General features: G+C 42.5%; 1 protein-coding gene across 3 annotated transcripts in view; it reads left to right on the top strand.

The window, feature by feature from the left end:
* The window catches only part of FRMPD3 (FERM and PDZ domain containing 3), a 735,664-nt gene that overhangs the window by 437,953 nt on the left and 281,337 nt on the right, over positions 1-16,374 (top strand). Inside the window, exon 1 of one of the 3 annotated variants that reach the window (XM_075184612.1) lies at positions 3,184-3,574. The exons of the other annotated variants lie outside the window; for them this stretch is intronic. The gene's annotated coding sequence lies outside the window, so the exon portion shown is untranslated. Of the gene's footprint in view, positions 1-3,183; positions 3,575-16,374 lie in introns of those variants that run through there. 3 annotated transcript variants of the gene reach the window in all.

Here is a 16,374-nt window from a genome sequence, read left to right as displayed (position 1 = left end):
AAAAGTCACTATTAAATAGCAGGCCTTGTACTTTGTCCAATTAAGGTTATTACAAGCCACATTGCTTTGGCTTTTACCTGAGATATAACTTCATGAGCTAGATCAAACAGTAAACATATGTATTTCTCGTTGTAAACTTATGCTTTGCAATTTCACTCCTCAGGTCTGCAGGGAGTTGCCGTTGCTGATTCTCAAGTCACTCCAGTGGCACTGGAGTTGCACCATAGTGCACCTGCTGCTGTACCTACACCATAGGTACAGCTTTGCAGCCCTGTATGCAGTATTTTTCCCCTGTTACTACTGTAATGGGTTGCAGGACCTAAGCATCGGTCCATGGTGCTTGTTAGGGCCTGGAGCGCTACTCCAGAAAAGCAGAGTGAATGACACTTTTCAACATTCTCCTCACTGACTGGCTGTCAGGCTATGTGTGGGCATAGGAATGTAAATTCTGGATCCCTTCTATACCATATGTAAAATGGTGGATTTCCTTTCACTTGTCCCTATCTGTCCCAGCGAAGCACCACATTTGGGAGAATATAACAGAGCATGTCAGTGACTCTAATGCGGAGGTCTGTGACTGAAATCAGGAAATGGTAAGTAAACGCAAATCTTTTTCAATTATGTTGTGCTCAGAAAACACAAATTTTGTGCAAGGTGCAGGCGTGCACTCAGGAGGGGTTTCCAGTTGCCTGGACACCCCTTCCTTGACCCGAATCTGCAACTTAACATTTAACAGCCAGTACTGCTTCAAATCTCATTCATGTGGATGCAGGGGCAGATCGAGGAGGATCGCACCCCCTACACAGTGCTTCGCTCCCTGTACTCTCCTCCCTCCTTCATCCTCGTCACTGACTGTCCGGCGCGACGTCATCACCATGTCCCGATGCTGTCAGTGAGGAGCGCTGAGAGGAACTGCAGACAAGACAAAGGAAGGTAAATAAAGAATTGTCTAATGAGGGCATATTGTGTGATGAGGGGCAAACTGTGATGAGGGGCATATTGTGTGATGAGGGGCATATTGTGTAATGAGAGGGGCATATTGTGTAATGAGAGTGACAATGTGATGAGGGGCATATTGTGTAATGAGGAGCATATTGCGTAATGAGAGGGACAATATTATGAGGGACAATGTGATGAGGGGCATATTATGTAATGATGGGCATATTGTGTAATGAGTGGGTATATTTTGTGATTAGGGGCATATTGTATTACACCAAGTCAAGGAGACGTCATCATAAAATGGGAAATTGTGCTACTGGCATACATGGTAATGACTACTGCAGTTCAGTGAGAACTGCACTGGCTGAAGTGAGTACTTTAGCCAACAGACAGGACTATATTATATAACTGCCACAATGGTCAGATCCAGACTTCTTGCTGTTTATGAATGCTCCTTGTACGTTCTATTAAGAAAGCTTAAAGTTGGAAATGTTGAAATACCAAAAGGAGCACTATCTTATTTTTTTTTTTTTCATATGACTGATATCTGGTTCAGAGTTACCCAGGGATTTCACTAGAAATCTTAAATAAGGAGCATATTGTGTAATGACGGGCATATTGTGTGATGAGGAGCATATTGTATAATTAGGGGCATATTGTGATGAGATGGACAATGTGATGAGGGGCATATTGTGTAATCAGAAGGACATATTGTGTAATGAGGGGCATATTGTGTAATGAGAGGGGCATATTGTAATGAGAGGGGCAATGTGATGAGGGGCATATTGGGTAATGAGAGGGGCATATTGTGTGTTGGGGGCAGAGTATGATGAATGGCCAGGCATATCTGTTATTTCTTGCTCTTATTGTTGTGGTTTTATAGCTATATAGTGTTTTACTTAAAACACTGTAAAGAACAAACCTTACTGACTTGTATCCTAAAATACATGAATTTGTGAGACATATAGGGTAAGATTCAATTCGGCGTGAGGTGTCACCGAAACATCCATGGGTCAAAGACTCATTTTTTTGTTGCACCCCATAGAGCTGCGCAGAAAAATGAGCGGATATTCCTACTGTAATAGCCGGCAATATATTCAGCTGCACCTCGTGCCAAATTTAATCTCCCCCTTAGTTTTGTAGGGCACAGGGGCTGCAGGAGTTGGGACTAGAGAGGGGCATTAGTTGGAACCGGCGAGGGGAATTAGTTGGGACTAGAGAGGGGGAGGAGTCGGGATTATTTGATAAACCACCCCCTCAAAAGAAAAGTCTACATTCACCCCTGTGTGTGTGACTGCAATAGATACCATAATGACTCAAACAAAGCTGCATATGGTTGGGCATGCACACACCACAGTGTGTGTGTGTGTGTGTGTGTGTGTGTGTGTGTGTGTGTGTATATATATATATATATATATATATATATATATATATATATACATATATGTATATACACATGCACTACACGCATTACAAATTGCAATTTTCTTCACTTTGGACATTTCATACAGGTGGCAGGACTTTAAGAGGAAAATTAAGGACAAGCTGAGAGACCACCGCAGACTTGCCAGGAGGACAAACCATTGTCCCATGGCAATATTAGACCTTAGTCCTTTTTAGCGGGCAGCATTGGCCTGTATCAACAACCAACTGGTGTAGTGCATGGGGCAGATAACTATTGGCGAGACCTCATTCCCAACCGCACAACAATCCCATCCAGGTAAATTTCATCTAAAAATATATGCATTAACTATTCAAATGACTGTAATGTTGTGACTAAAGAAATCTTAACTCCCCACTCAACAATGTATATATTCCACTGTTTTCTAAATAAATTTCCACTTGCCTTTTTACAAATTAGATTTTTCTTAAACAATCCCACCAAAGCCTAGTGCCTTAGTCTGCAACATAATCAACCTATTGGATAATCTGGTCATGTAGTCAAGATTACTATGTGATTTCTGGGATGATCCCTTGGAGAATAACTAATTTATAAATGTTATGCATATGTAAAATCATTAGTTTTAATGTTTTCTCTAAATGATCCCATATATACACACATGATAAAAAATAGACTTTTCTCATATGAAATTACTAATGGGTGTTATGAAATTTACTTAGATGATGCAAGAAGTAGGATGTTATTGACAAAACATACATGATTTTGATGTTATTTTTTTTCTTCAATTATTTTAAATATAGATGCCAAGGAGTCGTGAGGGCAGAGGAACAACAGACACATGAAAAAGCATCTGTGGATAGTGGCAAGCAATAAATCTCTCTGCAGTTATTTCAGAAAATGTATGAAACCACCACAATATTACACAAAAAAATGGATTGTATAGAAAACACGCTTACAATGATCCATACCACTTTGGAGAGACAGACTTATGCCATTGGTTATTATATTGAGAATCCACCTGTTAACCCTCCTGCCCCTGTGGCACATATTGCTCTTCCTGCCCCTGTGGAACCTATTGTCTCTCCTGCACCTGTTGTCCCTCTTTCCCTGTGGCACCTATTGCCCCTACTGCCTCTGTAGCACCTGTTGTCCTTTCTGCCCCTGTGGAACCTGATGCTCGGGTGACCTGGAGGCAGCTCCGATCAAACAATACAGGGAATATTGGACAAAGGAGTAAGTGAGAAAACATATCAAAATGATTTTTGTGTGTCTCACTGGTGTTTGTGTTTGTCCCTTTTTTGCTCCACTATATGCACTGTTCTGTCTAAACGTGGTTTACTTGGTTATTTGTCCGTTTATTGTAAGCATTACATTTTAAGCAAACCCAAAAAGTACTTGCATGCAAAGTAAGATAAAATCACATATGCCTGAATAGTCTTGTCAACCTGGAGGACTAGGATCAACATCATCTTCCTCCTGGCCAGCATCCTCGGCCTCTGCCACCCATGTAACCACACTCTGAATGGCAATATTGTGAAAAATTCCCTCATGCATTGTAGATTTTTGTGTCTGCTTTGAAATTACATATTATTGACAAAACGTATTAACAGGTAACAAAGCTTGGGCCATCCTAATAATTAAACTTTTTAAGGTGTTATTTGTCAATTTTTTTTAAAAGGCAGTATAAAAAGTATGAAATGTCATGTTTTAAATATTTAAAAAATGATAATGTATGCAGATATTAGAGATGTTCACTGAGCCCCATGTTCTGTTTTTGGTTTTGCTTTTGGATCTGGATTAACTTTGTGTTTTGGTTTTGGCAGAACTGCCTTCGTGTGTTTTGGTTTTGGATCTGTATTTTTTAGAAAAATTGCTAAAATATGCTAAAATCACATAATTTTGCTCTTTTTTTTGTTTCTACGTTATTATTAACCACAAAAGCACTAATTTCAAGTCATTGCAGTCAATTTTGACCACCTCACAGTTCACAATATTATTTTCATACACTTTTGGACAAATACTATAGCGAACTGGCTGGATGTTAAGTGACAAAGCAATGACTCAAACACATGGCAGTTCCTAGCACATCTAGAAAACATTGGCACACAGCAGTGGCAGAAAAGAAAAGTGGTGCAAAATGGAATTGTCCTTGGATCATGAAATTAGTTATGGTTCATTTGATCGCTCCATCCATTCCTTGACTAACTGTGGTAATTCTACAGCTAATACATGGACTAAGTGAAGTGGGTGGTCATGTTCAAGGAGACCCTCAAAGGTGGGAAAGGGATCCTGGACATCCCCACCAGGCTGTTAGCCTTCTTTGTCTGTAACTGCATCTGCAGAACTCTAATTGAAAAGAACATTTTCTCTGCTGGTAAGTCCATGTCTCCCTTTTTTCTCATGCCTCTTTGGAGGACCCTTGGTTGGGACAAGTGAGACAGTTCCTTCTGTTACAACTGGAGTACACCTTGGTTTTACCTGGATGTTGGACAATTTGTGAGAGAGCACCATCTGGAGGGACTTAAACCAGACTTGTGGAAGCCAAAAACTGTCCACAAGCTCATCAGAGCTTAAGACATTATGGAGTCTGTTCCAGGGCTCTCTGCTGCAACAACAAAACACGTGTGGGAGAATGTGGCCTCTAAGAGGCTAATAGACACAAAGACATTGCATGGATGGCTATCCAGGGAGGTCTGTCAGTCAGGACATTCATGCACTCCCGGAACCTGTGCCGATATGTCCACTGTCCCTTCTACATCACCAGAAGGTAAAAAGCACAGCGTATTTTTTGGAACTGCCCCACTGCACAGGTACTGTTGCAGTGGGGCACATGAACTTAATGACAGTGTGCCCAGAACTTTCCTTTCATAACATTCGGTATTTTATGGATTATTTCCTGGGACCCACACCATTGGGGCAATCCAGGAGGCCTGGCGCCTTATGAACTGCTTTAGGGATGCTATTTGGCTTGCCAGGAATCACCTCATCTTGAAAAGTGAGAAGATGACCATCCAGGACTGTCGCAGGCTGATCCACAGCCTGCTAAGAGACTATCACACCATTGACAGTCCTGAGGAATAAGAAGATGATTCATTTTCTGTCTCCCTCTTCTCCTTCTGCCCCTATGTGTCTGTTTATTCAATAAAACCTTGGGCATGTGTCTCCCCCTTTCTTACCCTCTCCAACCCATTCCCCATCACTGTTTGAAGTTTTGTTGAATGTCTTGCCTTAATTATTGCACCTTTCCTTATATTTGTGTCTGTCTCAATAAAGCTGCGGTCTTCTGTGTAGTGCTGTGAATCCATTTTGATAACACAGTATAATGTGACTGCAGATTTACACAAAGCCTGCCTGCCCTAGTATTTGTATTTCAGCAATGACAATTAGCAATGGAGCAATGGAGTTCTCCTCTTTGTGTGTTACCTATATAACACTGTACATTATGGCACTGCAAATTTAGAAGACCATGCCTGTCAGACCTATTAATTCTATTTCAGCAATGACAATTAGCAATGGAGCTCTCCTGAATGTCACTGGAGACTTTGAAGAACACTGCTACCCCCTCCTCTTTCTATTCTACCTATGATGCTGCCCAACTGCTCTATAGACTACCAAGAACTGTGCTACCCCTTCTGTGTTCCTCTGTGAAATGGCGCTGGATCGTCTTGGAGGGCGGTACTTATAGAATTAAAAAGTTCCGAGATCCTAGATCTGAGATCCGATGACGTAACAATGACGTTTTGCCTCGTTTTCAATTTCGAGGGCACGCAAAAGTACCGAGCCAACTCGGTTTGGTACTGGAATCTGCTACGTTTGGGTGTGTTCGGTTCTCAGGGAACCGAGCCTGAGCATCTCTAGCAAATATATATAAATTGGATCACATAGGAAAAATACTCCTAACATTGTAAAATATAAAACTGCATTGCTAATGTATGCAATGTATGTTTAAAAATTTTAGACAATATACTGCAATGCAAATTGTCAATTCACTAGGTGTATATTTTACTTCTCACAATGAGCTAAATCTTTAAAACGGGACACTAAGACAATTTAAAACATTGACACATACTAATGTATGCAATACTTTCAAAATAAAATACTTTTGGTGTTACCTCTTTTATTTAAGCAGTCAGCAGTTTTTTGTTTTTACTTTTGTTTAGAAATCAGATGGCACAATAATGTCCACCTGTCATGATCTTATCATGTTGTTTTATGAGATGAGTGGTGTCAGGTGTGCAGGTGAATTGGTAATCATCCCATTAGATTGTAAGAGTGAATGCTGTGCATGGTCATAACTATCATTCATCAGTTACACCTGCCCTGGAGCGGGTGCAAACTTACATCTGTAAAGAAGCGTACGTCAGCAGAGCTTGAATTGAACAAATCCGCTTGGTAACGCCTTTATTGTACATTGCCTACGTTGATCTGCCCTTTTCCGCCCTCAAGTCATAGGCAGTGGTAAGTGTCATTTGCATTAACATAAGGTCCATTTCTGAGCATTGCAATTTCAAACAAGATACAGCACGCAATGGGAATTACATCCAAACATGAATCAGACCCTATAGAAGTGGGTAAATACAGATTGAATTAATAAAGCTTATAAGATTAAGGGGCATAGTGCAATCTCATCTGATTTAAGAAGGCAAGTTTGAGATTATCAATGCAATTCATAGCCTAGTATTTGCGGTGAAGTTTTACTAAAAAAAAATAAAAAATACACAGACTATAAATTGAAGTCTTTTAAACAGATTTTTAATCAATACATTTACCAATAGATTTTTTGGCTTACTTCAAATCTAAAAAAAGTAAATGTAAAGATGGCATTTACATATTATAAATCAGAAAGGGCTACTTGATAGCTTCATAGATACAATGGGCCTGATTCATCAAGGCACACATACTGAGCACAACTTCTGTGTGGTTTAAAACACACATATTTTCAAGTTTGCACATGTCCAAATTCATCAAGGCATGTTGAGTTCAGCGGATCTCGAGATACATGCGCTGTTGAATTCAGCTGCGCTCAAAGCCTATATATATATACACAAAGATAAAACAGCAAGGCGCCTCATGGTGTAATATAGTACAAATATATGATGTAATCTTCTAAAAAGTAATATGCGTATCAGATAGAAGCTTGTCTCAGTGCAAATGGTGTATATGTCAAATGGTGTTCAGTGAATCTAAGCACTGGATGTTCAAGTGAATATTACTAGAATTTACTACACTATTATCGATTTCCATATCTTGCTTATGTGGTGAAATCCAGAGACAGGACTCTGAGAACCAGATGGACACATGATATAATATGAGCACTGAAAAGCCTCTATCTGGTATGCATATTACTTTCTAGAAGATTACATCATATATTTGTACTATATTACAGCATGAGGTGCCTTGCTGTTTTATCTATGTAGATTGTTTCTTCCGGATTGACCATCTGACTTCACGCAATTGGGCTGCCACTTGAACATAAGACTGTGTATATTATTCATATAGAACAGCAATTGCACTGTTCTCATTTTGGACTCTGTTATATATATATATACTCTCCTACTGTGCATTACCAGCGGCAAAATGCCCCTTTCTGACCCCGTTCACTCCCCAAAATCGTAGGCTGGGGTAAGTGTCCTTTGCATTAGAAGATGGAGTGGACATGGCTACGTTTACTGGAGTATGTCCTGGTTCTGGGCATGCGCAGCGAGATTTTGTATACTAATAGCTCTGAATTGGTAGATACGTACCTTGATGAATCAGGCCCTATGACTGCAACAAGCGTTAACGTAAAATAGAGCAAGACCAATCCCAAATGTACAGTATATTATATAATATTACATATAATATTATATAATAGTTCGTTACACAAATGAAAATGGTGCTTTGTTCTCAAATGATAAGGAGAAGTCAGAGTGTTTACAAATTTTCTTTACCTTTGCGTACACAAAAGAACAAGCTGGTATTTTATACAATAATGACTTTATACCAAATGTACCACTCTGACTGATAGTAGTCTTGGTCCAAAACAGATTAGACAAATAATTATGACCAATATCTTGAAATGGATGACTTCAATTTTGTGTCCTCAGAGAACTCAGATCAGCTATTACCACCAATTTTCAAAGACTTTTTGCACAATTGTATGTCACAATGGATTGGTGAAAATCAAATATGTTACTTAGTACATGTTCAAAAGGCATTAGTGTCTCTGCCTGAAAATTACAAAACAGTAAGTTTAACGTATATAGTTTGAAATTTAAAGGTCTGTAAAGAGACCACATTCAAGATTGCATTCCACAAAAAAACATAAACAGCTAGAGTGGATTTAGGAAGGACCAATGTCAAACAAATGTTCTACCACTTCATATATATTTGTCAACAGCATTTCACACTGTGTTCCACAGGTGCTTAATGTATGTATTTAACAAAAGTAATGGGCGCTTGATATTACATATATTATTTATTTACTAATAAAAATAATATTAAAATCACAACACTGTTGGCAAAACAATTCATGTATAAATATGCAGAGTTGTAGACATCAACTTCGTCAAATTTTAATTAGTATTAATACTTTTGATCATGCTATTGTGATAAGCGACTCAGCCAGATTCTTCAATAGTGTTGATATGATGGCGTGCTTATATTAAATATCGGAACAGTTCACTATCCCAGGAAGTGCTAGTTCCAAATGTATGTATTAAAGACTTGTGGTCTAGAAAATACTATACATTATGTCATTGGATGGAATACTAGCTAAAAAATTGTGTCTAGTGAGTAGTTATCAATGGTTTATACTCTAACTGGACTAGTCTAACAAGATCCACATCAGTGTCGGATCCGGGGGGGGGGGGGGGGGGGGCGATCGCCCCCCCTAGCAGACACTTGCTGTGTGTCGTCGGCAGCCTAAACTGTTAGAAAAGGGCGGGGCCTAAATCGCCCCCCCCCCCCTCCTAAATCGCCCCGGGTACAGTAGTTTTCTAGATCCACCCCTGATCCACATAGAACCATGTTGGGCATAATTGTGTTTATAATGTTTAAATTATGTAGAGATTGGACATAGCAATGTGTTCTCTCTGTTTGAAGATTACATAAAATGATGCAGTGTTATAGAGTCCATACAAGATGCCTTATCCTAATAAATGGGAATTAGATAAATTGGGAGATTTTGCAGCAACACAGAAGATGAAATTCATTGTGGATTAATGTAAGAACATATTTGGGGGGCTAAAAATTCACAATGCATACACTCTAGGTGGGACACTAGGCTGGAACACAATTAGGTAAATATATGATGAAGCGGGATTTCGGTATAATTATAGATCATAGACTTAGCAATAGCATGCAATGCCAATATGCTGCATGCAGAGCCAGTAAGGTTTTATCGTGTAATAAGGAGAGAATAGACTCAAGGGAGGAAAATATAATTTGCCATTTATAAGGCACTGCTGAGAACTCACCTAGACTACTCGTGTCAATTTTGGGCACTAATGCACAAACAGGATGTCTTCAAACTGGAGAGAGTGCAGAGTAGGGCAAATTAATTAATATGTTATATGGGAAACTGTCAGAGTTAGATTTATTTGCTCTAGCAAAAAGGTGATCAAAGATGCTATGATCACTTTGTTTTTAATGGTATTAATCACTTTGTACGTTAGGATCCACACCAAAAATGTATGTGGCAACCTTTGTCTTTTGCGTTCAGTTTATGGTCCTTGCACAAAAAATATTAGATATGAGATCTATTACATAAAAGATATTATATCTCACCATGCCTCCCTGTTCACTTGCCATACCCATACTCTCACCTCGCCCAACTTCACGCTCCTGTCCCCGCACTCCCCCGCGCACCGCTAACCTTGCCAACCTTATCCCCATCTCCCCTCTCCCCTCCCTTCCTTTCTCCTGTGCCCTCTGGAATGCTAGATCCGTCCGCAACAAACTCCCCTCTATCCATGACCTCTTCTTATCTAACTCTCTTAACCTGCTTGCCATTACCGAAACCTGGCTCACCGATTCCGACACTGCCTCCCCTGCCGCTCTCTCCTATGGCGGCCTCTCCTTCACCCACTCCGCCAGACCTGGAGACCGCCCAGGCGGTGGAGTGGGCATTCTCCTATCCTCCACCTGTACTTTCAGTCTCATTCCTCCTGAACCCTCCCTCTCCTTCTCCTCTTTTGAAGTCCACTCTATCCGTCTCTTCTACCCCATCCATCTCCACGTCTCTGTCATATACCGTCCCCCTGGGCCCTCCTCCCTTTTCCTTGACAACTTTGCTGCCTGGCTCCCACACCACCTCTCCTCTGACATCCCCTCCATTATCCTTGGTGACTTCAATATCCCTATTGACAACCCCACCGACCCTGCTTCCGTCAAACTCCTTGCCCTTTCTTCCTACCTTGGCCTCTCCCAATGGACCTTCTCTTCTACCCATTGCCTTGGTCACTCCCTTGACCTTGTCTTCTCCCACCGTTGCAGTCTGTCCGACTTCTCTATCTCCCCCTTTCCACTCTCGGACCACCATCTCCTCTCATTCTCTCTCTCCTCTACTCCTGCACCCCTCCCCCCACCCAAATCTACCCGGTCCAGGTGCGATCTCGACACCCTTGATCCTGCTATTCTTTCCTCTTCTCTCGAAACTCTCCTCTCTCCCCTTTCCACCCTGTCCTGCCCTAATCAGGCGGCCTCCCTCTATAACCAAACCCTCTCCTCCGCCCTTGATGCGGTTGCCCCTGCCCAGCCCATCCACCTTCGCTGCTCCAATCCCCAACCCTGGCACTCCAAACATACCCGTTTCCTCCAAAAATGCTCTTGTACTGCCGAACGCCACTGGAGAAAATCTCGCTCCCTGGCTGATTTCCTCCACTTCAAGTTTATCCTCTCCTCCTACAGCTCTGCCCTCTCGCTCGCTAAGCAATCCTTCTTTAAATACCTAATCTCCTCCCAGTCCTCCAACCCCCGCCGCCTCTTCGCTACCTTTAACACTCTTCTGTCTCCCCCAATCCCCCCTCCCTTCCTCCTTATCTGCCACTGACTTCACCTCCTTTTTCTCCTCTAAAATCGCGGCCATCAGACTTGAAATCTCCTCCTCCACCCACTCTTCCGCCACCCCCCTTTTTGCCCTTCCTCCCCCTCCACTCTCCCCCCCTCTCCCCCCAGCCACCAACTCCTTCTCTCCTTCCGCCCCACCTCGGGTGAGGAAGTCCACTCTCTCATTTCTTCTTCTTCCCCTTCTACCTGCCCCCAGGACCCCATCCCTTCTCACCTTCTTCGCTCCCTTTCCGCCTCCACCTGTTTCCACCTCGCTCACCTCTTTAATCTGTCCCTCTCCACCGGCATCTTCCCCTCCGCCTTTAAACATGCTCTCGTCTCACCCATTCTCAAGAAACCCAACCTTGACCCCACCTCACTCTCTAATTACCGCCCCATTTCCCTTCTCCCATTTGCCTCCAAAATACTCGAGAGACTTGTCTGCAACCGTCTCTCCACCTACCTCTCTGAACACTCCCTCCTTGACCCTCTCCAATCAGGCTACCGCCCCCTCCATTCCACTGAAACTGCCCTGGCTCAAGTTACGAACGATCTCCTCTCGGCTAAAGCCATGGGCCACTACTCCCTCCTGATTCTCCTCGACCTCTCAGTGGCCTTTGACACCGTTGACCACCCCCTTCTGCTTCACACCCTTCAGTCCATTGGCCTCTCCGGTACCGTCCTCTCCTGGTTCACCTCTTACCTTGCCGACCGTTCCTTCTCTGTTTCCACCTCTGATTCTCTCTCCCCCTGTTCCTCCCTTCCAGTCGGGGTCCCTCAGGGCTCTGTCCTTGGACCCTTACTATTCTCACTATACACCTCTTCTCTGGGTGCACTCATCAGCTCCTTCAGCCTCAAGTACCACCTTTATGCTGATGATACTCAACTCTACCTTTCCTCTCCTGATCTCTCTCCCTCCCTTCTCTCCAGGGTATCCGCATGTCTCTCTGCCATCTCCTCCTGGATGTCCTCTAGATTTCTTAAACTCAATCTTGCTAAAACTGAACTCATTGTCTTTCCTCCCTCTCGTACCTCCTTCCCCTCTGACCTCTCCATCACTGTTGACAACTCATCTATCTCCCCTGTTCCCCAACTCCGCTGCCTAGGTGTCATCCTTGACTCCTCTCTCTCCTTTGCCCCTCACATTCACTCTCTTGCCAAATCCTGCCGTTTCCAGCTTCGCAACATTGCCCGCATTCGGCCCTTCCTCTCCCAGGATGCCACCAAATCTCTCGTCCACTCTCTGATTATCTCCCGCTTGGACTACTGCAACCTTCTCCTTATCGGCCTCCCCCTCTCTCATCTCGCTCCCCTTAGATCTGTACTTAACGCCGCTGCTAGGCTTATTTTCCTCTCTCGCCGTTCCACCTCTGTATCCCCACTCTACCAAGCCCTTCACTGGCTCCCCTTCCCCTACAGAATCCTTTTCAAGCTCCTCACTCTGACTTACAAGGCCCTCGCCAACTCCACTGCTCTCTACTTCTCTAACCTTATCTCTATTCACACTCCCTCCCGCCCACTGCGATCGTCCAATGATCGTCGCCTCTCTTCCCCTCTGATTACCTCCTCTCACGCATGTATCCAAGACTTTTCCCGTGCCGCTCCCCTCCATTGGAACAAGCTCCCCCGTTCCATCAGAACTTCCCCTAATCTGTCCTCTTTCAAACGAACATTAAAAACCCACCTTTTCCTTAAAGCCTTCCAGTCTCATGCCTAAACTTCCACCGGTCGGCTACCTCTCTTTCTCATCCCTTCTTCCCTTCTCCCCCTTTCTCGACTCTGTCTCCGTTTCTCCCGCCTCTCCGTCTCATCCATGCATGTGTCTGTCTGTCTTCCCCTCCCTTTAGATTGTTCGCTCCTTTGAGCAGGGCTCTCCTACCATCTGTTTCCATCACTTTTAACTGCGCTCTTCAGCTGCTCAGCTCACCTCCTCTCAGTCCCTCTGCCCTCTGTCTCCTCTCGCTTTTCTCCGCTCCCCTCAGTGACTCTCAACCTGTCATACGTGCCCACCCTCTTGGGCCATAGTTACCTGCCTATACTCACTTTTCCCCTCCCTCCCTCTCTTTCATGCTGTGCCTGAGCCCCCAGCGTTATAGTGCTTACTGTTACTTGTACTGTGCTGTTTCACCTTGTACTGTGCCATTGTTTGTCCTTGTACGGCGCTACGGATACTTTGTGGCGCCCTATAAATAAAAATTAATAATAATAATAATTATATTTAATTATGGTAGCCAATAAATCTAATATCCAGTTATGAAAAGGGTTCTATTCTGTAAGAGCAATTAAATTGTGGAAAGCAGCTCCACAAGAAATTTTATTAGCAGACACTATTTTAAAGGACTGAAAATTTTGCCAGCCAAACAGAATATACAGACTACTAGCATTAATAACACAATATACTATGTTGATCCAGGGAAGTGATTGATTGTCAGTATGGATTGCTTACCATATGTAACCTCTGGCACAGCACTTACCTGTATAGTAGCACAAGGTCCCGAGAGTTCCTTTATGTTGCTGTTACATTTATCTTCACCTTACTACTCTTATTAGAGATTAAACTAATATAACTAATATTTCTCCCACATTTAATAGGGCACAGAAATGTAAGTTACACAGCCTTTTATAAAACATTCATAGTGACATATCCCTTTAACTTTTAACGTTTGTGTATGTGAGTGAGTTGTCAAAAGTCATATAAAGAGCCAGGGTTTCCTGAGTCAAACCCAGAGAGAAAATGACTCGGTGGAGGAACTGTGTTTGAGAACTTGAGAAAAAAGGGAAATTCCCCTGTGAGGTTTACCACCTCTCTCCCCACCAGGTACATTGGAGTTAGTCTTCTCCATGTTAATAATACGTTAGAAGCAGATTTAATTAGGCTTTTTTGCTGGTAACAACTAGGTGCTGGAAGACTGTATTTTTTACAGGGATGTACACCGGCGACTTTTGGTGTCTCGTGTTTTGTATTTTGGATTCGGATTTTCGTGATGTTTTGGGTTCGGATTTGTTTCGCAAAACACCTGCCGAAAGGTTTTGGTTCGGATTTAAGGTTTAGGATTCGGATTTTTTTTGAAAAAAGCATAAAAAGTTCAAAAATCAAGTTTTTGGGCTTATTTTCACTCCTACGCTATTATTAACCTCAATAACATTCAATAACAAGCATTTCCACTAATTAACAGTGTATTCTGAACACATCACAATATAGTTATTAGTCCAAAACGTTGCAACGAGGTATCTTTCTGGACTGCGTAGTGGAGTGGTCCCCACAATATAATAAGAAAACCATCAACTGGTCTGAATCGCACCGAATAATGTACCTGGACTGCGTAGAGGAGTGGTCACCACAATATAAATTAAAAACCCTGAACTTGTATGAATCGCACCAATAAATGTATCTGGACTGCGTAGAGGAGTGGTCACCACAATATAATAAGAAAACCATCAACTGGTCTGAATCGCACCGAATAATGTACCTGGACTGCGTAGAGGAGTGGTCACCACAATATAAATTAAAAACCCTGAACTTGTATGAATCGCACCAATAAATGTATCTGGACTGCGTAGAGGAGTGGTCAGGTCACCACAATATAATTAATAAAAAACCCTCCACGGCTCTGAATTCCCCCAAAAAAAATTCTGGACTGCGTAGTACCCAATTTGATACCGGGGCCATAATATAATAAATACACCCTCAACTGGTCAGAATTCCACCAAACAAGTATCTGGACTGCGTAGTGGGGTGGCCCCGGTACTAAATTTGGTACCGGGGCCACAATACCTCCTCCAAGTTCCAAGTGTAGTGTTTATAACATATTAACACTACACTAATTCTAGCACGTCAATACCTCTTGTTTTAAATAATGACAGGGCATTTAACTTTTGATTTAACTTTTTGAATTTGTTGACATTTTCTTTTACTTTTTGAACATGGCAAACGACTGTTGAATGGTCACATAATGCCAAAAAAATAGTTGCAAGATGGAATTGTCCTTGGGGCCTCCCACCCATCCTTATGTTGTTGAAATAGGACATGCACACTTTAACAAACCAATCATTTCAGCGACAGGGCCTACCAAACAACTGTGGCTGAAATGATTGGTTTGTTTGGGCCCCCACACCAAAAAAACAATTCATCTCTCCCTGTACAAACTAAACAGGCTCTACTGAGGCAAGATGTCGTCCTCATCCTCAACCTCTGATTCCTCTCCCCCGACAGTGTGTACTTCCTCCTCACACATTATCAATTCGTCCCCGCTGGACTCCACAACCACAGGTCCCTCTGTACTATCTGGAGGGCAGTGCTGTACTTCATTGAGGAATTGATTATTCATTTTTATAAACATCATTTTTTCAACGTTGTGAGGAAGCAACCTCCTTCGCCGCTCACTGACCAGGTTCACCGCTGCACTAAAAACTCTTTCCGAGTACACACTGGAGGGGGGACAACTAAGGTAAAATAGAGCCAGTTTGTACAGGGGCTTCCAAACTGCCTTTTGGAGTTCTACCACGTCACTACCTCTAGTTAATTTAGATTGCAAGGCTTGTAAATACTTTGAAGATAAAAAAAGCAGGCTGCACACACTGTGGAGCTAGAAAGTGAAATTAAATGGACCACGTTGCTTTGGTGGCTATCTATGCCCCCCCGCCCTACACTTGTAGTTGAATATAAAAAAAGCAGCCTGCATAGACTGTAGAACTAGAAATTTAAATATACAAAGAAATGGACAAAGGCAGTTTGGTATCTGTCTGCATCAGATCCCCTCTCCACTAGGAGTAAAATAGAAAACTATTCAGCCGTTATATAATCTAGAATATAAATAGAAATTGAGAAAGGCAATTTGGTATCTGTCTGCATCATAATCATCAACATCCTCCTCAGTGCCAGCTACATCAATATCCTCCTCCCGGTGTACAACATTTACACCTTCATTAGCCAAATCTGTAACTGGACTGTGGGTGATCCTTCCAGCATATGCAGAGGGCATGCTGCAAATGCTGGATGGAGTCAC

This window comes from Mixophyes fleayi, chromosome 9 (genome assembly GCF_038048845.1).
Source record: "Mixophyes fleayi isolate aMixFle1 chromosome 9, aMixFle1.hap1, whole genome shotgun sequence".
Taxonomy (NCBI): Eukaryota; Metazoa; Chordata; class Amphibia; order Anura; family Limnodynastidae; genus Mixophyes; species Mixophyes fleayi.
Note: the sequence above shows the minus strand (reverse complement) of the source record. Positions and strands in the feature narration are given on the sequence as shown.